General features: G+C 40.4%; 1 long non-coding RNA gene across 1 annotated transcript in view; it reads right to left on the reverse strand.

Annotated features, from left to right (window-relative positions):
• LOC135111460 (uncharacterized) overlaps nucleotides 1–26,530 on the reverse strand; it is a 111,429-nt gene that overhangs the window by 6,997 nt on the left and 77,902 nt on the right. The window contains exon 2 of the long non-coding RNA XR_010273750.1: nucleotides 21,702–21,793. This is a non-coding gene — a long non-coding RNA (uncharacterized LOC135111460). The remainder of the gene's footprint in view (nucleotides 1–21,701; nucleotides 21,794–26,530) is intronic.

Here is a 26,530-nt window from a genome sequence, read left to right on the forward strand (position 1 = left end):
AAAACACGGAATTTGAATGGCCAAGAGCCGTTATCGGTAGGAGGAATCTAATTAATCTTTTATTTTTTTTTAACCATGAAGAACAACAAAAAATAATATAAATGTACCCTTTATTTTAAACTATGACGAAACAAACAATGCAGAACATTTTTCAAGACCTGTTGTATAAATGTACCCGTTCTTGATTTTAACTGGTTCATTTAACCACTGTTTTCGAGCAATCTGCCTTTCGAGCAATTGATAGTTGGAGAAATTACATTTTCGAGCAATTAATTTTGAGCAATTTACCGGATACCTCAGTAGGAGACACAGAGACGAGGGAAAGGCACTGGATTTAAAAGGCCTGGTGCATTTCATCAATATAAAACAGACAATTTTCCCAGCAGGTGACCACGATGTAGGTAAAGGGAACAGCATAAATAGAATCCGACTAATGAAGACAAGAATACAAGTGAAGAAACACCGAAAACAGTACAAGAGTTACAGCAAATAGTGCGAGAGAAGCAACACTCGAGCTGTTTCAGTAGTAGCAAAATGTCATGCCTTACGGAACCACACCCATCCCACCCAGGCGAATCAGTGTCGTTGTGTGTTCTCTTATTATACATTTCAATACTGCCGCAATACTTTGTCACTTAAGCTCACCAGACGTAACATCGGAACGTAAGAGAAACAGAAAAAATCTAGCAATTCCACATACAGCTTCCCATCTCATTCTCTTAACAAAATATAATAATTGTGATGGTAATAACTTATAAACCGATGAAGTATTTAGGGTTCTGAGAAAGACAGCTTCCTCTGGCTGGAATTTCATAATAATAGTTCAGTGTGGGTGATGTGGATGGTGTGGAAGTGGTGGGTGCGAGTCTGTTGAAGGGTGTGAAAGATTTTTTTTTCTCTCCCAACGATGCAAATACGAGTGTCAGTAGCAACTCCAGAGAAAGGGAAGGGCCAGAGCTGGTGTACGAGGCAGCACGGAGAGAGAATAGAAGGATTAAGCCATGCAGACAGGGAACATACAGACGGGAATAAATGGAAAATTCTTCAGCCCCGATCATCCCTTGCAGAGTTCCTAAAGACAGGTGTTAGATACACAGACAGAAATATACAAGAGGCAGATGTACACAACGGAACAAAAGTGCAAATATGGAAATAAAAATGTGAAAATTAGCGTGAAAAGAAGGCGAGAGTTTGATGACTGACGAGTGTTTCTGCTAAGACATACAAAGGTAAATGTAAAAGTGAATAGCGGATAAATAAAATAAACAGAAAACACGCAGGAACGAAAGAATATTCTCCACTGAACGGAAGCAAAGAAATATATATACGATATGTGAAAAATTTCTAGCTTTGATGCAAAGGGCACAAAATCTTACAATAAAAGCAATTTAACGTGTGACAAACGTTTAGGTATGAAGAAATGTTTGAGACAAAACATTTTAACAAAGAGTCACATAACGACACGACAAAAGAACGCAGATACAAGAATAAATTGCACAAGCAGTCCGACACTACTTCAGATATTAAAAAGAACACACACAAAAAATTAAAATAACAAGAGATGAAACAAGGAAAAGCCGCCCGTAGATATCCAGGCAGCACGACAAAGGAAGTATAAAGAGTGTTATGCTTTTTGTTTCCAAATCCAGAAAGTTTAGAGAGAGAAAGAAAGAAAGAGAGAGAGAGAGAGAGAGAGAGAGAGAGAGAGAGAGAGAGAGAGAGAGAGAGAGAGAGAGAGAGAGAGAGAGAGAGAGAGAGAGAGAGAGAGAGAGAGAGAGAGGTACCTTTGTCTCATAGATATCGGAAAAGATGTCTGACACAGTGAAACATGGAAACGTGAAGAAGCTGTCGAGGGAATGAGCGGCAAAGAGACAGTAAAGAAGTGGAAAGGTGATTAAGCTTTCATGGAGACGAGTTATTGCTCTCTACTTCTTTTATTTATTTTCTCAAAACGACTGATTCTGGAGGTACTTTTCCCTCACATACACATAAAAAAAACGCTTCATACCACGTCTGGTCTCCTAACTGCCACGTACAATCTAACTGGCACTCATAAACACTGAAATGCGAGTCTTTTTTAACCTCCTCAACAGTTCCAAACTAAATATAACACCACCAAATTTAGCAACCCGTGGTGCTGTAAGACTTGATAACTGACATTCGTTTTACCTTTCAGCGCGAGCTGGAGATGAGCGGAATGGAGTCGTGTGGTCTTGGTGTGGCGTAACCTGGAATCTCGACACCTCTAAACCTTTTGAGCGTCATCTCTGCACTGCATCAGGACTCCATATGGGTGGTTGGTAGAGCCACGTGGAGCTCATTGATTGGTTACCGCCTATCGCAAACACTCCAAGCCGAGCGCCTGCCTCTCACAAAGAAGGCGAAAGGAGAGGTATCTAGGTATTGGATATTAGCGTCAATAATACACACTAGCAAGCACCAACGGTATATGACAAATAGGGTTATTTTAGATGATTGAACGTCGTGTACTTCACATCGCTGGTGTGGGAAACTGATTCACTGATAGCGTATTTACTGATAGCGATGATGGTGATGATTATGGTGATGATGATGATGATGATGATGATGATGATGATGATGATGATGATGATGATAACGATAATGATGATGATAATTGTTTTATTATTTTTAATAATAATATTATTATTATTATTATTATTATTATTATTATTATTATTATCATTATTATTATTATTTTTATTAATGTTATCACAACAACAAACAACAAGAGCAACAATAATAATGATAATGATAATAATGATAATAATAATAGTAATATCAATAATAGTAATAATAATAATATCAATAATAATAATGATAATAATAATAATAATAATAATAATAATAATAATAATAATAATAATAATAATAATAGTAATAATAATAAAAATAATAACGACAATAAAAAGAAGAAGAAGAAGAAGAAGAAGAAGAAGAAGAAGAAGAAGAAGAAGAAGAAAGAAAACTTCTGACTTTGAAACTTTGCCCTTGGTCATTGTTTCTTAAATCATCGCTCCTTGAATATTATTTCTTGGCTTTTTCCTATATTCACATTTTTAGTGTATTTTTTTTTTTAAATACCATGATTTTGTTTCTAATATCAATATTTTAACCTGCCATCTTTGCTGCTTTGAACGTTTTGCAGCAGCGTCATATCTTCACGATGTTGCGGCTCCATAAATCAAATTCAATCAATCAAGCTTGGAGTTTTGCCTTTGCCACTTTACCACTGAACCTTTGTCATCGAGCCTTGGCCTTGGAACCTTTTGCTCTTGAACATTCTTCCTTCAACCTTCGCACTTAAGCCTTCACCAGTGAGCTTTCGTCCTTGAACCCTCCCACTTGAACATTCTTCCTTATCCTTTCCCACTCGGATCTTCGTCATCGAGCCTTTCTCCTTGAACCTTCGTCTTTGAACCTGTGCCCTTGAAAACTCATCCTTAAACTGTTTTCCTTACATTCTTACCCTTGAACCTCCTCCCTTGAATTTTTGCATGTGAACTTCCAACTTTGCACTGTCACCTTTAAATGAGTAATCCCGCCACGACACACACACACACACACACACACACGTGAGAGTTACCCGTTATAATTTCCTGCGCACATTTGGGGAGGGACAAAGTTCTTCCTCAGGTGGTTGGCAGGATGAGGATGATGGATGTAGTGGCTGCAGTAATGGGCGGAATAAGAGACATCCTGTGACGCACGACCGCCTCCAGCCTGAGGAAAGGAGGAAAGGAGGGGAGAGGAGGGAGGGTGGGATGCCGCCACAGGACATATGAGAGGACGGTGAAGATGGTGATGTAATTAAACCATTCAATGTAATCTTCCTTCCCTTGTGTTTACTTTGTCAGGGAAGTGTGGTGGTGGGGAAGTGCTCACCTGGGAGGGATGTAGGGATGGGTGAGGAAAAAGAAGCAGTAGGAGGAGGAGGAGGAGGAGGAGGAGATGAATAGCAAAAACAACAACAACAACAACAACAAGAGGAAAAGGAGTAGGAGGAGGAGGTGGAGGAGGACCAGCAATAGTACAGAATCAGAAACGGTGAAAGGAATAGATGCAGGAACAAGAACACAACAGCAACAACAACAACAACAACAATAACAACAACAACAACAACAACAACAACAACAGAGAAGAAGACAAGACAGCAAAACTACCTTCACTTCCTCCTACCTACCACCATCTCCTGCTCCTCCTCCTTCTCTACCTCCTTCTTCTCTTCCTCTTGCTTCTCCTCCTCTTACATCATCACACATCCTCCCACTTCCGTGTTTCCTCATCTCCAGGGAGGCTTGCCAGGCCCTATAATCCTTACACAATCCACTTTCTTGAGCTATACAACATTTTCAGCCCTCTCCCCTCCCCCATCTCCTCTTCCTCTACTCCCTCCTCGTCCTCATTCTTCTTCCCATCTTCCTTCCCGCAGAGAGAGAGAGAGAGAGAGAGAGAGAGAGAGAGAGAGAGAGAGAGAGAGAGAGAGAGAGAGAGAGAGAGAGAGAGAGAAAGACGAAGGAGAGGCGGGAGGCAGGGAGGGTCCTTACTCTTCTTCATCCCAGCTCTGTCTGTTCGGGGGAAAAATTAGGTGCTAGGTATTAGCGGAGTTTGGTCTTCGGGGACGAGGACCAGAAAGGAGGAGGAGGAGGAGGAGGAGGAGGAGGAGGAGGAGGAGGAGGAGAAGGAGGAGGAGGAGGAGGAGGAGGAGAAGGAGAAGGAGGAGAAGGAGAAGGAGAAGGAGAAGGAGGGAGGAGGAGGAGGAGGAGGCACTTAACACTCATGGAGAGGCTTGTGGTATCATAGCTCCTATAAGGAAGCCTAATGAGAGAGGAGAGAGACAGAGAGAGAGAGAGAGTGAGAGAGAGAGAGAGAGAGAGGAGAGAGAGAGAGAGAGAGAGAGAGAGAGAGAGAGAGAGAGAGAGAGAGAGTGTGGTGGGTGGCGAGCAGGAGACAGACACAGACAAACAGGCAGACGGGGAGACAGACACACAGACAAAACAGGCGGACGGGGAGACAGACAAACAAATAGAAAATCGCATCGACAAAAGATAGACAGACATAGAGAGAGAAATCAGCTGCAAATGTTAATAACCGCGCGCTTTCTGCCGGGCGGCATGCTAGTTCTCGTAAAAGGTGAAGTCAAAAGATAATTGAAATGATGATAATCGGATTCCATCAAGGGATTTTAGAGGCACAGACCAGCGTGACTACACTTAATAGCGAGGACACTTGCAACGGGCATGAAAACAAGGTGAAGTTGGAGAGACAAACGAACATACATCAAGCGGCTCTTTAACTCTCCCTCTCAGCTTCAGCTCCTTAGCTTCTGAAAATCAAACTCATCTTCCTTCACCGCAAGACACGAGACTGGACACTCGCCCAACACATCTGACTTTTCCCAGCGCCTCTTTGCCTCTCCGCTCAGCTTCGTCCCCTTGGCTTTTGAAACTGTAGAAATGTAAATCATCAACTTGGTCAAGACATCTACGTAACTTTTCCCACGTTTTTTTACCAGTATATCAAACATTCCCAAGTGTTTCTAGACAACCCCAGGTATTCCCAAATATTCCAGAATTCCAGATATCCTCAGGTGTTCCTATATATTTCCAGGTACATACAGGTATCCATAAGTCCCCCAGACATTACCAGGTTTCCCACATAATTTCCAAGTACATCCAGATATATCCAGGGTCTTCAGGTATCTACAGGTATCCAAGTAACGAATCATTCATTAGAAGTGTGAACAACATTACGGGAGCAGGAAAACAATCTATCTATTTAGGCAGGGATTCGAACCAAGGAGTAAGAATTCGTTAACCAGTGCACCAGGAAAACACACAAGATGCAGTAAAAGCCACCAACGAGTCTATCCAGCGAGCGGCTCATGTAATGTCAACAAATCCCCGTGGTCATAATTATCAGTGCATGGCTTTCTATCCCCTGCTGAGTACTGGACAAATATTTACACGCCGTCGTAAGTTCAGATAAGATTCACGGCTGATGCTTCACAAGGGGAGGCGGTGTGCGCATCCTGACCGTGTAAATTGATCAGGTACACACGGCTAATTGTCACTTAATCTTTCACTTGTGTCATGGCCTATTGGTCCTTGTTTGTTTGTCTGTATGGCTGGATGGAAGGATGGATGCACAGTATGTATGGATGGAGGGATCAATGGATGGATGGATGGATGGATGGATGGATGAATGAAAGTATGTATAGATGGATGAATGTACGTATGTATGCATGTATGTATGTATGTTGTGCTAGGGGGTTGAGGTAGCACATGTGGTAATTTCCAAATCCAGGGATAACAGCAAACACTGCGTAAAATATCTCCCAGTATAATAACAAAATGCCAAGTACAGAGTAAACCTAAACGGCCCAGAGGCCAGCCGCTGACTGACTGGTGGGGGCGCGTGACGCCACCTATGGAGTGATCAAAAACAAAAGGGGAACGAGAGTCGTTGTACATACAAATTAGGTATGCATATATATATATATATATATATATATATATATATATATATATATATATATATATATATATATATATATATATATATATATATATATATATATATATATATATATATATATATATATATATATATATATATATATATATATATATATGATAAATAATAATAATGATAATGGCATAAAGAAAATTATTAACATAATATATACATGGACATCCTATCATAATGTATGTATATATGTATGTATGTATGTATTTCTCTAACGCGGGAAGAAAGTCAACCAAGATCACAAAATAAAAAAAATGTAACTCTCTACACCAAAACTCTAAAAAAAAAAAAAAAAAAACAAGGTATAATATTTAGTTTCGGAGTATATATATATGTATATATATATATATATATATATATATATATATATATATATATATATATATATATATATATATATATATATATATATATATATATATATATATATATATATATATATATATATATATATATATATATATATATATATATATATATATATATATATATATATATATATATATATATATATATATATATATACGTATATATATGTATATATATGTTACAGTCAATACCTGAATCCAGACAATTTGTAAAGTGACTTATTTTTTCAGGCAATTTGTGAACTGCCTGGTTAGGTTAGGTTAGGTTAGGTTAGGTTAGGTTAGGTTAGGTTAGGTTAGGTTAGGTTAGGTTAGGTTAGGTTATAACCTAACCTAACCTAACCTAACCTAACCTAACCTAACCTAACCTAACCTAACCTAACCTAACCTAACCTAACCTAACCTAACCAGGCAGTTCACAAATTGCCTGAAAAAATAAGTCACTTTACAAATTGTCTGGATTCAGGTATTGACTGTAACATATATATATATATATATATATATATATATATATATATATATATATATATATATATATATATATATATATATATATATATATATATATATATATATATATATATATATATATATATATATATATATATATATATATATATATATATATATATATATATATATATATATATATATATATATATATATATATATATATATATATGAACCATGTATAAACACTGAGCGGCGGACACTCCCTCAGCTAATTAAAACCGTGAGTGGAGTCTTGGAGATGCAAACACGCCGCGCAACAGTCAACATTGGGAGGCAGCGCTCCCGTGACGAATAGACAAGGCAGATCCCTCGTGCCTGCGTAGCTCACATGACCTCGTGCCCCGGAGAGGTAATAGCACGCAATATCCCGGAAAATCAAGACATTAGACGTAAATAACACATGACTCACACGGGTGATTATCGCAGCATTGCACAGGGTCGCTACATTTCCATGTGATGTGGCGCTGAGCCGAGCTAATGCCAGCCTTGTATGGCCAGGCGTTATCATTGTGTTTTTATCCAGCTGACTTATGCGATCCGCTTAGGTCTTTCATTGCGATATGCAACAATTCACAGCACTAAAATGCAATGTATGGATTTTTTATATCTACATGAAAGAAGGGGATAAAAAGGAACAGTTCTAGTAGTTTCTACTCAGTACAATGTTTGAAGGTGGCTGTAGAACAAGAAAATATGACTCAGAGTGGTCAGTAATTAAGGAAACGTGCCAAATAGCAGTGAAAAGATTAATTAAAGAGCCTGACTCCGTGTAGGTAGTACGTGCACGTATTCCTTGCCAGTCTCGCGTTCAGATATACATTTTTTTTTTTCACGGGCACGTTGCATTGCCTCGAAAGTGAATTCATAATCAGCTTACAAATCAAATTATCCACACGCGTGCGCTCGCCGTTATTATTACTTTCATATAATACTATCTTAATTACCGATCATTTGCTCAGGAATATCAAAGCAAATCCAATAACATGCTTTTCCAGACACACAGGCCGTATCACATGTTATGGTGCACAGCGACAGAGAATAAAAGGAAAGCTTAAAGTCTACTTAACTCAGAGAAATAACACGGAGAGAAAAAAAGCTTAAAGTCAGCTTAACTCGGAGAAATAATGCATGTTTTATCGTGTGTGTTACGCGCTGTACTTGCATTGCACTCACATGACTTCCTTTCTCAGCGGAGTATTGCTGCTCCAGACTCTTAAGGGGATAACGTATCTTGCACAAACCTACCTTCGTTTGACTCAATGAGCAGAGAGAAGGTAAACGAAACTGATGTGCAGGGATAATGACTGCGAAGAGGGGAATGGAGTGGAATTCTCTCTCTCTCTCTCTCTCTCTCTCTCTCTCTCTCTCTCTCTCTCTCTCTCTCTCTCTCTCTCTCTCTCTCTCTCTCTCTCTCTCTCTCTCTCTCTCTCTCTCTCTCTCTCTCTCTCTCTCTCTCTCTCTGTGTGTGTGTGTGTGTGTGTGTGTGTGTGTGTGTGTGTGTGTGTTAGCCACCAACACACACACACACACACACACACACAACAAATAAACAGACAAACAAACAAACAAACAAACAAACAAGCTACAACAACAGCACCACCACCAACAACAACAATAACGACGACAACAACAACAACAACAACAACAACAACAGCAACAACAACTACAACAACGTAGATCTGAGCCGCCTTTTAGATCATCACACACGAACAAAAAAAACTCGCAATGGATTACTTCCAACTCAACGAGAAGTAATGAAAAACACGTAAAAAAAAAAACAGATTTCCGTATTTGCTTGAATGGGAGTCACTTTTTTTAATAGAGATCTTGGTCTTAAGTGGAAGAATCCTTTTTTTTTTTTCCACTGATGTAATTTCTTTTTCCTCGTGGGATGTGTTATATTAAGTTGTTTAGTTTCCGGTAAGGCTAAGAATTTTATTGAGTTAAATGGAATTGGTCTGTGTTTTTTTCTCTCTTTTTTTTTTTTTTTTTTTAGAGGTTGTAGTATCACGATTCGTAGATTTTTCTCTTACACTAAGCTGAAATTATACTCCTTCCAATGAGGCAGGTTTCAAGAAACTTGTCCGCCAGTTTTAGATAACTCATTTAGCCTTTTTCTTTTAGGAACTAGCACCTCACTGGGCCTTTTTATCTTTCCCCTTCCGTTTTGTTGCCCTAAGCCAGTGTCCCTCCTACATGAAAAACTACTACTCTGACCAACAGATTTTTGTACAGTTGCCGATAGTGATGTCACATTCTGCAAAATATTTCAGAAAAAAAAAAGAGCATCTTCTTCCATTATAACGTCACCAGTTGTCTGGGTCCATGTGACGCTCTGAGCAAGAACCAGCTCGTTTTTGTCTGTACATCAATATTTCCTCGATTAATAACGTGGAATTCAGTCGACAACATCACTTCGCGGGGAAGCTGTACGGGATTGATAATATAAACACAAATATCGTAGTAGTGAAGGAGAAGCCGGTTGATGTAAGAGCAATAATTATCATGTCATGGTAATATATTTTCACCACTGTGTGAAAGAAAAAGCTACGAGACGAGACGCGTTACTAGAAGCCGCTAAAAACAAACTTTTTCCATTTCACTTTATGACATTGTCAGTGTTACATCAAAATAACACAGAATCTTGTGAACGACTAACATAAGCGCGTTGGTGTAACTGACTTCCTCATCTATGATTGTCTTTTAACATTCATAGCACTGAAAAGATTGATTGCATGAGACACAGAAAACAAGAGAAAAGAGGTAAATTTCTGTCTTTTCTATAATACGGAACTATTCACGTAAGAAAGAAAAGAAAACGGAAGCTTATATCCTTTTTTTTTTAAGCTCTGCAATCAAGTAATACACAGACACACAAGAAGAGACAAAAGGAACTCAACTTTTTTTTTTTTACGAAGATCAGTGAAAAACAAATAAAGCTGCAAAATAAATACAAAATCATACACTAGTCAATGTTAAAGCAAAGGTTAAAACAAAAGCAAAAGAGCTCGCATACACAAGAAAACGAAACAAATATAACAAAACACCAGAGCGATCATTTCTGTGTTGACCAAAGCCACTCCAGTGAACTAAAACAAAACGAATATACAAACTATTTACGAAATCACAAACACGAGAGAGAGAGAGAGAGAGAGAGGAGAGAGAGAGAGAGAGAGAGAGACGAGGAGAGAGAGAGGACGAGAGAGAGAGAGACGAGAGAGAGAGAGAGAGAGCTTAGATGGGCAGCAAGGGAAGGATGGTCTGCGGAGGATATACAGCGGTTCCATCACACAGCCACAAATACCTAACCGGATCACGACTAGACGAACAAATAGACATAGCTTCTCCTGTCCCCTTGTCCAGCCTTCATCGGTCTGTGTGAGTGTGTGTGTGTGTGTGTGTGTGTGTGTGTGTGTGTGTGTGTGTGTGTGTGTGTGTGTGTGTGTTTGTGTGTGTGTGTGTGTGTTTCCACGTAAATCTCTGTCTGCCTGTCCTCTCTCTCTCTCTCTCTCTCTCTCTCTCTCTCTCTCTCTCTCTCTCTCTCTCTCTCTCTCTCTCTCTCTCTCTCTCTCTCTCTCTCTCTCTCTCTCTCTCTCTCTCTCTCTCTCTCTCTCTCTAAAAGTCTCTCACACATCTCTTGCACATTGCTGTGTGTGTGTGTGTGTGTGTGTGTGTGTGTGTGTGTGTGTGTGTGTGTGTGTGTGTGTGTGTGTGTGTGTGTGAGCGCCCCTTGTTATTCATTAATGAAGCGAATTATTAAAAGCGACTAAACATTATCAAAACAAATTATCACAAATTAGTATAAATACGTCACACTGTGATGTATTGATGGTGGAGGTGCCTTACAGGATATCAGAATTTTTCTATTGCATTATTTTTTTTTCTTTGAGGCAGATGAAGAATTTTCAGAGGTCAAACAGTGATCTCACCTTCCCAAGCGATTTATTTATTTTTTTTCTTATCTCTGTAAATCTGTGAGATGGAATACATAGCGAGGGGGCCTTGTGGGTTCTGATTTCTAAGAACCTGTCAAAGGAGGAGAGTACAAAGTTCAAAGTTTACAACGACTGGGGAGGCGCCATAACATATGTATAGAGGCAAGTCAAAGCTATCACACCTATGAGGACAGACGCATATTATATAACTTCCGTACCCAACAGGTCCCAGGATAACAGAGGAGTAGGCTATGATGCTCGGCCAACACCTGGAGTAATCTGTGGCGAGTGTTTAACCCACGCCAACACCCACGCCCACGCCGATTACTCGAATGACCCATTTTCATATCCAGAAAGGATCCTGTCTTAGAGGAAAAAATAATGAAAAAAAAAAATCCCCAATGAGGTGTTCTGTCCACCTTATCAATGTGGGAGTTAACCAGTATCCTCACTCTTTCACTCCTTTTACAGGTGAACTCATGGACTCTCTTCCTGCCTCTGTAGTTTCTCCTGGCTGCGACTTAAAGTGTTTGAGAAGTGTCCAGATAACTTAGAAAATATAATGGTCTTTCTCCCTGTTCTTCTAACCCTAATCACATTTTGGGAATTGCACGATGAGATGGCTTTTTTAGTTACATTTGTCTTTTTTTCTTTCTTTCTTTTTTTTTTTTTACCTTGGCCGTTCTCCGTGGTACATAAAAAAATTTATTATGTAATATCTTCATGCTCAATGACAGGTGTTTTATGCCATTACGCACTTCAGTAGGAAAACAGGAGGGATTAAAAAGACAGAAGCTCTACTATTTCAGTGCCAAAGAAAAAAAAGGAGGGAAAGAATATTGTTGTCGCAATGAAGCTGAAACAACGCACACTTCATTAAAACATCCGAGGCTGGGTGTGGGAGGCACAGAGACTCTTCGTGGTATGCTGAGTGTGTTACGAGTAGAAACATTAATAAAGACGCAGAAGATGTAGACGTACTGCAGTAGACTAGAATCAATAAAGATCTCATTCTCCCTAACACAAGATGCCACTCGGAACAAGACGCCTCATCATCTATACCCAAAGATAGGATTCCCCTCATTCCCTTTGAAAACAACATCCCTTATCCCCACCTCAGGACACACACTGCCCTCAAAACACGACCCTAGCCTTCACTCCCACCTCACCCCTATACGACCTCAAGACACGGCCCCTTCATCCAAGATTTGTTACCTCTTCTCCAAGCAGCCACTATCGTCACCCCTCAAGGCAGTATCCTTCCGCATTCACGTCCTAGACAAATTTCTCCTTATCGCATACAATCTGAGACCATATTTGGTAAAGGGCATGATATTTAGAGGTGCCTGAGGGAGTAAATTGCCTTGATCAGTCTTCCTTGCTCTTTCTGGAAATAATCCTTCCTTCTCATCCCTCTAAGTAAGAGTTCAAATCACTGGCTCGTGTCAGGATCTCTCCACCATGCCAACATACAAGATCTTTCTTTACTTCCCGGTACAGAATCTCTCATCAAACCCAAAGATCACTAAGCTTTCTACTCCACCTCCACCACTCTCACAGTATTAATGTCACAGACCCCTGCCTCCACACCCTTGCATGCGGCTCTCCTCCCTTAGGTAATCTGCATTTTTTCACCTCGCTTTCCCTCTTTCAGTACCAGTGTTAGCAAATTAGAATATTGTCCCTCTTCTCCACATTTTCTTTTCGATCAAATGTCACGTTGCTGGTACACTTATCTCTGTTTTCCTTCCGCGGTGATTGTAGTCCACGCTAGAATAAAAGTGCGTGGAAAGTTCGTCCCGAGGGGCACCTCCATTAAGTGCGAGTCCTAACGAGGAAAGCTCTTTTTGAGGCGTCGTATCCTGGCGTGTGTTGAGCGGATGTTCCAGTGGCGTCTAAGGGTACGTGTTGGGTGGCTTTTACAATGTTTGCTTCAGTCAAATCCCTCATGGCAGGAAAGTTGTTTCTCTCGAGGCGTTCCCAGGAAAGAAAGCATCTAAAAATACCCGTGGAGAGAGAAGCACACGAAGGCGGCGAAACATTTCTCTAAACAAACTGCACTACGCGACGTTCGGCGAGCGTGGCCGCCCTTGAGCCGCTATGGCGATGCTTGGGTCTGTCTGCCCATACAACAATAAATAAATAATAAGATAAATAAATATAAGATAAACTACACAGTATATTACAATACTACAATATATCAAATTATATACTAAAACTACATTAACAATAAATTATATTCTCTCTCTCTCTCTCTCTCTCTCTCTCTCTCTCTCTCTCTCTCTCTCTCTCTCTCTCTCTCTCTCTCTCTCTCTCTCTCTCTCTCTGTGTGTGTGTGTGTGTGTGTGTGTGTTCTGTGTTTTCTAGAATGGAGAAATATATATATATATATATATATATATATATATATATATATATATATATATATATATATATATATATATATATATATATATATATATACACACAAATTCCCCGCGTATTGCAGTACTTGTAAATATTACTTTGCCATGAGATGTTTTGAGAGAGAGAGAGAGAGAGAGAGAGAGAGAGAGAGAGAGAGAGAGAGAGAGAGAGAGAGAGAGAGAGAGAGTGGGAAAAAGTGTGATGGGGGGCGGTGGGGCTGGCGAGGGCGTGGAGTGCCGCGGTGTCCTTCACGTAAAGGTTAACAATAGCAAGAAGAGGAGTACAGTATGTGTAGTGTTAAAATTAGGCATATGTTTATGCATTACTCAGATTTTACGTAAGTAGAGGCAGACTGCAGAATACACAAAAGCTGGTCGGCATGAAAATTAGGAGTTTCGCGGAAACAAGTAATTTTTCTTCAGGAACAGCAATCAACAACGCGTTTATACTCGTACTTCTTGTAGCTGCTGGCCAGCGTCTTTTACACATGAAAAAACAACGAGAAGAAAGAATTATTGTTTCCAGAACCTCAAGAGACCTGTGGGATGAGAGGGCACTAAACCAGTTTTATTTTATTGTAGATGACCCGGCGAGCAGTGACAGGAGACAAGCAGTGACCAAGATGTTTACTGCCACGTACAAACAGCATACTCGCTCACCGCTACTTGTGAGTATATAACACCATTCCTGGCGGACTTTTGAGAAGTTATTGTGTCTGGACCACCGGGCGGGAACATTCTCTCTCTCTCTCTCTCTCTCTCTCTCTCTCTCTCTCTCTCTCTCTCTCTCTCTCTCTCTCTCTCTCTCTCGATAAAGAACCCACACCTACACAGACCCACCATGCACTCATTCCCAAAAACGCGGCGGTACACCAACACAAAGGTAAATAAGTGAATACGGAGCGCGAAAAAAGCACCTTGGCTATGTAGGTAATGATGCAAGGCTCCAAAAGTCTGGTGCTCGCGGGGGAAGGCAAAGGTCAGTCTCCCCTGTTAATCATGTCCATTTTCTTTGCGTCGAGTGAATCTTTACTCGTGATTCTTTATTTTTTTTTATTTCATCTAGTGAAAATAACTGTTGGGTATAAAATAACTTCGTTATGCCTCTCTGTTTTGCATTCTTTCCACTTATAATTCCGGGAAATGGTGATGTGAGTGTGCATTTATTTCGCTGTCACCCCTTTAGTGGAAAAAAGTGGTGGGCGTTTTTGGAAATATTCTGATGATAAAAATAACGGATATATAAAATACAGGGACAGGTTGTCACTGCCACTACCGCTATCACCACCACCACCACCACCACCACCACCACGATTACCACAACCACCACCAACAGTATCAATACCACCACCACCACCACCACCACGATTACCACAACCACTACCAACAATATCAATACCACCACCACCACTACCGCCACCACCACAACCAATACTACCATCGTCACCACCATCACTACCATGACCACTATCACCACCATCACTACCATGACCACCACCACCATCACTAGCAATACTACCACCACTACTACCACAAGCACCACACCACAGATGCATAGTGGCTACCACACTTATATGGCTGACACAACACATATTTCAGTATTAATATAAATTTCTCAATTCCTAGCACCATCACCAATACCACCACCATGACTACCACCACCATGACTATTAGCGATAACTCTCTCTCTCTCTCTCTCTCTCTCTCTCTCTCTCTCTCTCTCTCTCTCTCTCTCTCTCTCTCTCTCTCTCTCTCTCTCTCTCTCTCTCTCTCTCTCTCTCACACACATCATAATGGAGTCACATTCATTGTTTATAACTAGATTTTATATTTTGTTTTAGATTTACGTTGGATCAGATTTTACTATTTTTTTATTTCGTTGTGAATTCTGTTATACATTTTGTGTACGCCATGCAATAACCAACTAGCTACCTGACTGACTGACTGACTAACTGACTGACTGACTAACTGACTGATCAACTCGATGATAAACCATGTAACCACACTGCCTGAACAATTAACTAACCAGCGAACTGAACAACGAACAAAGTAACTACGAAATAATGAAAAAAGAAACGAAAGAAACGATCGAATTTACTAATTACGTAACTAACTAACCAATTAGCTAAATAACCACCTGTATAACTGAGAAACAAGCAAATTAACAAATTAACCAAGAAGCGAACAAACAAACAGATAAACTAAATAATGAACTAAATAATTAACTAACTAACCAACAAAGCAATGAACTCACTAACTAAATGACACACTGATTACTTCTGCAGCTCGTCCTTCGTCATCCTTGAGCTCCACCCAGGGCCTGGATGTCCTCGCTGCGTCGCCACTGAGGGGACACACGCCAATGGTTAATGTGTCTAGCCATTTTCCTATTACTACCTCATATTTCACGTGTGTTGTTGCTGTTGTTGTTAGTGGTGGTGGTGGTGATGGTGGTGGTGGTGGTGGTGGTGGTGATATTATTATTATTATTATTATTATTATCATTATTATTATTATTATTATTATTATTATTATTGTTGTTTTTGTTGTTGTTATTGTTATTGTTATTATTATCATTATTATTATTATCAAGAGTAGTAGTAGTAGTAGTAGTAGTAGTAGTAGTAGTAGTAGTAGTAGTAGTAGTAGTAGTAGTAGTAGTAGTAGTAGTAGTAGTATTTTACTATTATTATTAACATACAGTATTTAAAATTATTTTCTTTAACAAACGAATACCAAAATAGGACAAATGCAAAATAACACTCCATGAACTATATAACATCTATCAGGGCCTTAAGTGCATAACCCTTTCCACTTTCCTCTTTCCCTCAGACCTTAAGGCGATGAATGACCTTCCCAGTACACGTGGTATAAAACAATGAACATCTGATCCCGCCTTTTTGCCTCTGAGGCCTTCAGGTTTCATCCCTCCTTTCCTCTAATCCTGCTCTCGGTACTCCGCCAAAGCTCCGCCGCCGCCGTGTCTCGGGAAGGACTCAGGTTTTATGATCATCAAACTTGCAGAAGAGGATTTTTTTTTTTTTTATGGGAGGGAAAGTGTCAAAGAAGTCTTTCGTTCTTCTTTTTTTTTATCTTTCTCTATGCAGTCTCGTTTATGCATCTGTTTTCTCTACCTATATTTCGAATCTGTTTCCTTATTTTATTTTCCTCATACATTTTACTGTGTGATACTCGTGAAATAAGTGAATAAATATACAGATGAATGAATAAATAAATAAATAACGATAGGAGACATGAAAGCCTAACTGACCTACACAAGGCAGCTTCTGATATCTACTTACTTTATGAAGGCTGGCCAGAAAGTGCGCTCTCTCTCTCTCTCTCTCTCTCTCTCTCTCTCTCTCTCTCTCTCTCTCTCTCTCTCTCTCTCTCTCTCTCTCTCTCTCTCAAACACACGCTATTTTTAGAAGGATCAGATTAACTCTCTCTCTCTCTCTCTCTCTCTCTCTCTCTCTCTCTCTCTCTCTCTCTCTCTCTCTCTCTCTCTCTCTCTCTCTCTCGCAATGACATGCTATTTTTAGAGGGATCAGATTAACTCAATATTTTTCAATACCAGCCGAGTTTTCAGCTATTACTGGTATCATAATTTTACCTGTTTTATATCTCTCTACCTACCTGTCTATCTGTCTGTCTATCTATCTACTTATCTACCTATCTATCTATTTATCTATCTACCTATCCGTTAACAATTACACAGGAACGCTACTCTAACCAACAACAAAAATTATGATGTTGACGAAGACTTAAGAATAATGATAATGATGATGAAGAAGAAAGAAGCGATAAAAAAGTCACATTTCACAATGCATCGCCGCTAACGACTAATAAAAAGTAATAATAAACACATCTATTCATCTTTTATCTAACTACTCAACTACCCATCGAGGACAGAATGTTTCTCACTACCCACTTCTCATCACACTCGCATCAATACACTCGCAGCAATTCATTTCACCAGTACACCACAATAGATAACTTCCTACCAGTCCCTACACCCACGGAACACACTTCTAAACACACCACACACAACGTTTACCGCAACCCCGCCAGCTGCACCGCCGCCTCCACTATTTCCTCAGTATTAGCAGCCTACGGTGACACTCAGATAACTTACATGTGCCCGGAGGTGCGGCGGAAGAGGTGAAGAGTTAGCTATATATTTATAGATAAGGTGTTGCAATAAGATACGCGTAAGGAGCTGTAACTGATGCAAGTGTGTGTGTGTGTGTGTGTGTGTGTGTGTGTGTGTGTGTGTGTGTGTGTGTGTGTGTGTGTGTGTGTGTGTGTGTGTGTGTGTGTGTTCTGATGTCCATAAGCGAATCACATAAAAACTATAAAAACTGGATAAAAAGAGAATATGTATACTTATCCAACCATAAACACACACACACACACACACACACACACACACACACACACACACACACACACACACACACACACACACACACACACACGGAGGCAATAGACACTTGCCGAAACGATAATTACTCCCAGTGAGGTGTAAAGCAGTGGATCAGGGGTGCTGTGAACCTATCATTAAACCCAGCAGTGACCTCACTGAACGTTTCCCTTTGTGTCTCACAACACAAGGGTGCAGTCACAGCCTGCCCTCTAAAGACAATTCTCTTCCATCGCATAAAACTACATGCACCTATTTACACACACACCTTTCACTCAAAATTCAATATTATCATGGCGACTCCTCAGAGTCCCCATTTATAGAGGGGACCATAAATTTCCCCAGGTCGGACTGCTCTTCTGGTATCGACCCTAAGTGTCTTGACACCCCCTTCAACTTTTTTCATTAACTTCTACAACATTCGTGGCTTCAGATATAATTTTCAATTTGTAGAACACCACCTCTCCTCTACTAAACCTCCTCATCTTTTCCTCACCAAAACACTGGTGTCTGAGGCAACTGACAGTAGCCCTTTTTCTGTTCCCTCCTACTTTTTCTATCCTCTTTTTCAATCTAAAGTGGATGTTGCGTCTATGTGCGCAACGACTTGACCTGCTCTCGTGTCCACGCTCTTGAATATTCAGAGTTTTCCACCATTTGGCAACGAATACAGAGTCACTCTCAAACTAAATCTATCTGTGATGTATACTTCTTACCTAACTCCTCTGACTATAAAAAAATTTTTTGACTATTTAACTTCCAAGGTGGAGCACATTCTGACTCTTCCCTTTTGTTGAGATCTCCATTCTTGGAGACTTCAATATTCACCACCAGCTTTGGCTTTCCTCTCCCTTTACTGACCATTCTGGTGAACTATCCTTTAATTTTGCTATCCTCCACGACCAAGAGCAACTGGTGCAACATCCTACTCGTATTCCTGACAGTATTGGAGATACACCTAACATCATTCTCGACCTTTTCCTAACTTCTAATACTTCTGTTAATGCTGTTACCCTATCTTCTCCACGGGGCTCCTCCAATCACAATCTCATATCTGTATCTTGTCCTATCGCTCCAATCCTTGCTCAGGATTCCCAAATTGGAGGCGCCTGTGGCGTTTTGCCTCTGCTAGTTGGGGAAGCTGAGAAGGTATTATGTTGAGTTCCCTTGGAATGACTACTGCTTCCGTGTCAGAGATCCGTCTTTGTGTGCCGAGCGCACAACAGAGGTGATTGTGTCTGGCATGGAGGCGTACATTTCTCATCTCTCTCTCTCTCTCTCTCTCTCTCTCTCTCTCTCTCTCTCTCTCTCTCTCTCTCTCTCTCTCTCTCTCTCTCTCTCTCTCTCTCTCTCTCTCCCTAAACCTTCCTTGGTTTAACACAGCCTGTTCTCGTGTTATACATGACAGAGAGATGGCCCACAAAAGGTACTTGAGCCTTCCATCAGCTGAATCTCATGCACTTTATGTTTCTGTCCGGATTCATGCCAAGTCTGTTCTCCAGCTATCCAAAAAGTCCTTCATTAATAGAAAATGTCAAAATCTTCAAGATCTAATTCCCCTCGTGACTTCTGGCACCTAGCCAAAAACATCTCCAATAACTTTGTTTACTCATCTTTCCCTTCTTTATTTCAACCATATGACACCACTGCCATCTTATCTATTTCTAAAGCTGAACTCTTCGCTCAAACCTTTGCTAAAAACTCTACTGTGGATGATTCAGACCTTGTTTCTCCACCCTCTGACTACTTCATATTACCTATCAAAATCCTTCGCAATGATGTTTTCCATGCCCTTACTGGCCTAAACACTCAGAAGGCTTATGGACCTGATGGGGTCCCTCCTATTGTTCTCCGAAACTGTGCCTCCGTGCCTGCACCTTGCCTAGTCAAACTCTTTCAACTCTGTCTGTCAACATCTACCTTTCTTTCTTGCTGGAAGTTTGCCTATATTCAGCCTGTTCCTGTGAAAGGATGACCGTTCTAATCCCTCAAACTACCGTCCTACTGCTTTAATTTCCTGCCTAACTAAAGTTTTTAATATTTTTTTCAGCAGGAAGCTTGTTAAACATCTATCACTTCAAAATTTTCTATCTGATCGCCAGTATGGGTTCCGTCAAGGCCATTCTATTGGTGATCTTTTGGCTTTCCTTACTGAGACTTGGTCATCCTCTTTTAGGGGTTTTGGTGAAACTTTTGCTGTTGCCTTAAACATATCAAAAGCTTTTGATATGTTTAAGCACAGGCTTTGATTTCCAGACTACTCTCATATGGCTTCTACCCTTCTCTCTGTAACTTCATCTGAAAGTTTCATTTCTGACCGTCCTATTGCTGCTGTAGTAGACGGTCACTGTTCTCCTAAATCTATTAACTGTGGTGTTCCTCAGGGTTTTATCCTGTCACCCACTCTCTTCTTATTATTCATTAATGATCTTCTAAACCAAACTTCTTGTCCTATCCATTCCTACGCTGATGATAGCACCCTGCACTTTTCCACATCTTTTCGTCGACGTCCAATCCTACAGGAAGTAAACAGTTCACGCAGGGAAGCCACAGAACGCATGACTTCTGATCTTTATAAAATTTCTGATTTGCAGACTTAGTCTTGTTCAATGCTTCAAATACTCAATTCCTCTATCTATCAACTCGACACAATCTTCTAGACTCTTCTTCAATGACACTCAACTGTTCCCCTCTTCTACACTGAACATTCTCGGTCTGTGCTTTACTTATAATCTAAACTGGAAACTTCACATCTCATCTCTAGCTAAAATAGTTTCTATGAAGCTAGGCGTTGTGAGACGTCTCCGCCAGTTTTTCTTACCCTTCCAGCTGCTAACTCAGTATAGGGCCCTTATACATCCATGTATGGAGCATGCTTTACATGTATTGTGGGGGGGGAGGGGATTCGCTCATACCGCTCTTCTAGACAGGGTGGAATCAAAAGCTTTTTAACTCATCAACTCCTCTCCTCTAACTGAATGTCTTCAGCCTCTCTCTCTCATCGCCGCAATGTTGCATCTCTAGCTATCTTCTACAGCTATTTTCATGCTAACTGCTTTTCTGATCTTGCTAACTGCAAGCCTCCCCTCCTCCCGCCGCCTCGCTGCACAAGACTTTCTTCTTTCTCTTACTCCTATTCTATACACCTCTCTAATGCAAGAGTTAATCAGTATTCTCAATCATTCATCCCTTTCTATGATAAACTCTGGAACTCCCTGCCTGCTTCTGTATTCCCATCTTCCTATGATTTGAACTTTTTCAAGAGGGAGGTTTCAAGACAATTCTGCATTTTTGACTAACGCTTTCGACTCTGTTCGGGCACCGGCGCCTCAGTGAGACTTTTTTTTTTTTTTTTGCAATTTTTGTGGGGCTTGGCCGGTGGCCCTCCTACACACACACACACACACACACACACACACACACACACACACACACACAGGAACGAAAAAGTGCACATCAACTTCTAACTCGAAACAGGTAAAAGACAGGTGACGCACAGGTGGGTACTCACCTCGTCACCAGCGTGGAGGAGGAAGTCTTGGGCACATCCAAAAGCATCATCACTCGACCAGGCTCGCGGTCCCAAGGACACCAAGAGTACCTCTGCAAAGAAAACGAAGGAAAACGATTTGGAGTAATGTGAAGAACAGCTCTGGAAAGGAAAAAACAGTCATTCCTGTGCTTTCAAAATGCCAGTATTCTAGGAAGGAAAAGTACTGGCTTCCAGTGCCCCAGAAAACAATGCCATCAACTCTGGAAAGACTTCCAATGCTCCAAAGATAATGACAACACTTCTGGAAAAAATAATAGACTTCTAGTGCTCCAGAAAACTATGCCAATGTTTTCTGGAAACAAGGGAATACGAAGGAAATGTCATGCAGCGACAAAAGAAATACCTCTGAATATTTAACAAAAGAATGTTGGAAACATAAATGCAAGATTCCAAAAAGAAGAAAATTATGAAACGCCAAGTAACAAAAATAGTAACGTACATGAATTTTCTCTTTCCCAGCGCAGTATAATATGGGCACAAACATTGAACACAACGCAATGCAACACCACACAATATAATGCATTCCAGTATAGCAGAGTGCACTGTAACTCAATATCAGCACAAGACAAAGTTTAAGCGCCCTTTATAACACAACACTGCATAACGACAAACAATGAAACCGTTCAAAATGCGGAGATTGACTATGTTTTATAGCCTATGACGACCTGCTGGCGAGGAGAGGAACAGTGTGTGTAAGCTGAAAACAAAGCGGGAAGAAAGACTAAGGACGAGAGGAAGAGCGAGAAGGAGACTAAAGAGGTGATGGCAGTATTTCCGCCCACTCTGTGTCTGGTTTATGGAAGAATAACGCAGCTAATGAGACACAACTTGAATAAACCAGAAAATATGATGCAACCTGAATGTTCTAAAGTAAAATACATAACCGTGCGTCTTATAATGTATGCAATAACAGTCTGACATTAATTCATTCGAAAATACACTGTGTAAATCCCAAGAAGTGAACGATGGATATCTTAAGACGTCAGAGATAATATATTGAGAACAGACAACACAAAGAAACACTAAGAATGTAGAAACAACAGGCTGTGTGTAATATAATACAAGTTGAAGAAAGAGACGTAATATAGATGAGAAACATGTAAAGGAAGCAGGAATATGCAGAAAAGTAAACTTATAAAGTTAGAAGGGTAATATACATAATAAATAAATAAATAAATAAACAGGTGAAGCATATACAGGAAAGAAACCTGATATGGATTAATGTTGGCAGACAGATGGAGAGACAGAGACAAGAAACACAAGAAAAAACTAACACTGAAGGGAGGCAGAGCGTTGAACAGTCAGAGACAAGACAAACAAACATACAAAACACACGCTTATCCTTGCTGGGTATAAATGTGATAGCTAACACATTCCTTCACTACTGACCTAAAGACCCACACGATGAGGGACGCTAATTACAAAGAGTATTAAAAATGTGACACTCTCAAAATAACTTTCAATGCAAAACAAATTATTCATTCAAAGGATTTAAACACTTCGTCAAAATGTGAAATTCTCCTCTCTGAAAATATCAACCGAATCATCACACCGACGAAAATCCTGACTGAGAATATATATTCCGTTGGTTGTGTTGCCGTGTTATTAAATTTTATTGCTGCACGACTCAGCTGTTTCCAGGCATCTTCTTGAAACCCAGTTCATGTACACCAAGATGACACTGGACTTTTTCTTTTTATCTCGTCTTATTAAATTCAGTCTGAGAAATCTTCCATATCTCTCTCTCTCTCTCTCTCTCTCTCTCTCTCTCTCTCTCTCTCTCTCTCTCTCCTCTCTCTCTCTCTCTCTCTCTCTCTCTCTCTCTCTCTACAGGGATGGATATGTGGAGCAATTACTTTGAGGCATACAGAGAACAAAGTCAGATAACTGTTTTCTGTTCCATATGGTGCTGGGAACTTCTATCACAAAACAATCCTGTTACTTGAAAGAAAACTCTTAACTTGCTGCTAATTGAAGAGGAAAAAAAAAGTTTTCCAGTTGAGAGAGAGAGAGAGAGAGAGAGAGAGAGAGAGAGAGAGAGAGAGAGAGAGAGAGAGAGAGAGAGAGAGAGAGGGGGAGGGGGGGGAGGGAAGAGATAAATCGATTCTTACACACAAGGAAGGCATAAACAAAACAATCCCTCACGCAACACACCAGCTTCTGACGCAACACACAACCACCAAACAAGAACAAATATTCACCTGCCGTTCGAAACGTTTGAACTAAACGAAAACAAAACCCTGCACAAATACAATACAGCGTTACGTCACACACACACACACACACACACACACACACACACACACACACATATTAACAGTAAAAAATAAGGAACAATTTTTGTTTCATGCATACATATACATACATAACCTACATACATGTATACATATATAGATACATACATACATACATGCATGGAAAGACAGACTAAGAAAAGAAAAACAGCACCAGAACAAGGGCGACTGAAGCAGCAACACACACACACACACACACACACACACACACACACAGGAAGAGCTGTGGAGAGAGGCGGCTTCTACACTAAAAAGAAAACAAAAAGATTAAACATCATAAAAAAAAAATCGTAAAGCAGTTTAAGGAGCAAAAGTGAATAAAAAAAAAAGTAAATAAAGTAAATAAATAAATTTCCCCCTCTCTTCCTCCTCCTCCTCTTCCTTCTGCTTCTCCTCTCACTTCCCTTCCTCTTCCTTTTCTCCACCTTATATTACCGATGGTGGTAGTAGTAGTGGTGATTGAGGTTAAGATGGTAATGTGTTGATGGTAATAGTGAAATTTGTCGCTGGATTACCTATGGAGCTTCGTGTAATGGTGAAAATAGAGATACTGGTAATGCTGGTAGTTTCGTTGTTACTTGTCGAGGTGGTGATGGTGGTGGTGATAACATTATTAGTGGTGGTGGTGATGATAAGGGAGGGAGTAATATTAGTAGTAGTAGTAGTAGTAGTGGTGGTGGTGGTGGTGGTGGTGTAAAAGTTTCGCTTTATTAAGTGTGGCTGTTCATACATTTTTATCGCTCTCCCTCTCTTAACCTACTCTCTTTTATCTTTCAATCTCACATTTATCGCCTCTCCCTCTACTTTTTTTCGCTTCTTACACGTTCCTCTCTCTCTCTCTCTCTCTCTCTCTCTCTCTCTCTCTCTCTCTCTCTCTCTCTCTCTCTCTCTCTCTCTCTCTCTCAACTTTAAACATGCATACTCTGCCCATTTTTTTTTCTATCTCAACCTTTTTTAATTGATTTATCCATCTTTATCATCTCCTTTACTCCTATTACTCTTTATCGGCCTTTGTCTCTCACTCTCCAATCTTTCCTTCCTCCACTCTTCTCAACTTCCCTTTTTTCCAAGCTCTGTTCTCTTGAGTGTTTCTTCTCACCCACGCTTGGTGCACTACTAAAAGCTCGGGGCTCCCATCCGCGACCTGAAATTCTTTCTACACTGAGCGGCGCCTCTCGGGTCTCTGTCCCTCACTGACACATAATATATATATATATATATATATATATATATATATATATATATATATATATATATATATATATATATATATATATATATATATATATATATATATATATGTTGCTGTTGTTGTTGTTGTTGTTGTTGTTGTGATAATATTACACTGCATAACAACGTAAAGTGCAGCATTCCATTCATTCTCTCTCTCTCTCTCTCTCTCTCTCTCTCTCTCTCTCTCTCTCTCTCTCTCTCTCTCTCTCTCTCTCTCTCTCTCTCTCTCTCTCTCTATGCACTTCATGTGTGTGTGTGTGTGTGTGTGTGTGTGTGTGTGTGTGTGTGTGTGTGTGTGTGTGTGTGTGTGTATGTGTGTGTGTGTGTGTGTGTGTGCGTTCATGCATGTATGCCTACAGGGCAAGGGTGTGTTTATTTCAAACTTTTTTTTTTTTTTTCAGCTCTCCCTGCTTGTCTGAAATAGATAATTATAAAAAGTACACTCGTTACAATAAATGTGGTGCACAGGCCCCGCCCAGCCCTCCCCTCCAGGCACCAGTCAGCAGCAGGCCCGCTTGCCAATGGCCAATCACATGACCCATGATGCAGGGATGTGGGCGGGACCTCGGTATTAATTAACCAATCAGAGGTGGGAGGGAGGGATACGTCTGACATAACGGTATAATCATATTGGACGAAAAATATAGACACACAAACACACACACACACACACACACACACACACACACACACACACTGCGTAACACACATACACACACACACACAGACCCGTACATCACCACTGTTATTACAGAAGGTAGCGTAATTATCCACGCCTGTTAATCCCTGCTGAGCATACGCCCGAAACGCTCCCACAGACAGCGAGTGCGAGGATCATCAACGCACCGTGATTGCACCGCGGGCCCGGCAACAGGTGGGCAGCCAAGTGACGCGGGCTGCTGCTGTTGTTTGTGTCATAATTGCCCCTCTTGTTCCTGCTCTTATTACCATTAGTACTGCTGCTGCTACTTTTGTTGTTGTTGTTGTTGTTGTTGTTGTCTGTTGCTGCTATTGTTGTTGTTGTTGTTCTTATTGTTGTAACTGGTGGTGGTGGTGGTGATGGTTATGGTGGTGATGTTCCTAGTGGTGATGGTAGTTGTGGTCTTACTGCTGCTGTTCCTGTTGCTACTACCCCTACTACTACTACTACTACTACTACACTACTACTACTACTACTCTCTCATAGTCCTCTCTTCTTTTCCTCTGCGGTTTACATTTAGATACTGAAACCTGCCACCCATCTCTCTCTCTCTCTCTCTC

This window comes from Scylla paramamosain, chromosome 22 (genome assembly GCF_035594125.1).
Source record: "Scylla paramamosain isolate STU-SP2022 chromosome 22, ASM3559412v1, whole genome shotgun sequence".
Classification (NCBI taxonomy): domain Eukaryota; kingdom Metazoa; phylum Arthropoda; class Malacostraca; order Decapoda; family Portunidae; genus Scylla; species Scylla paramamosain.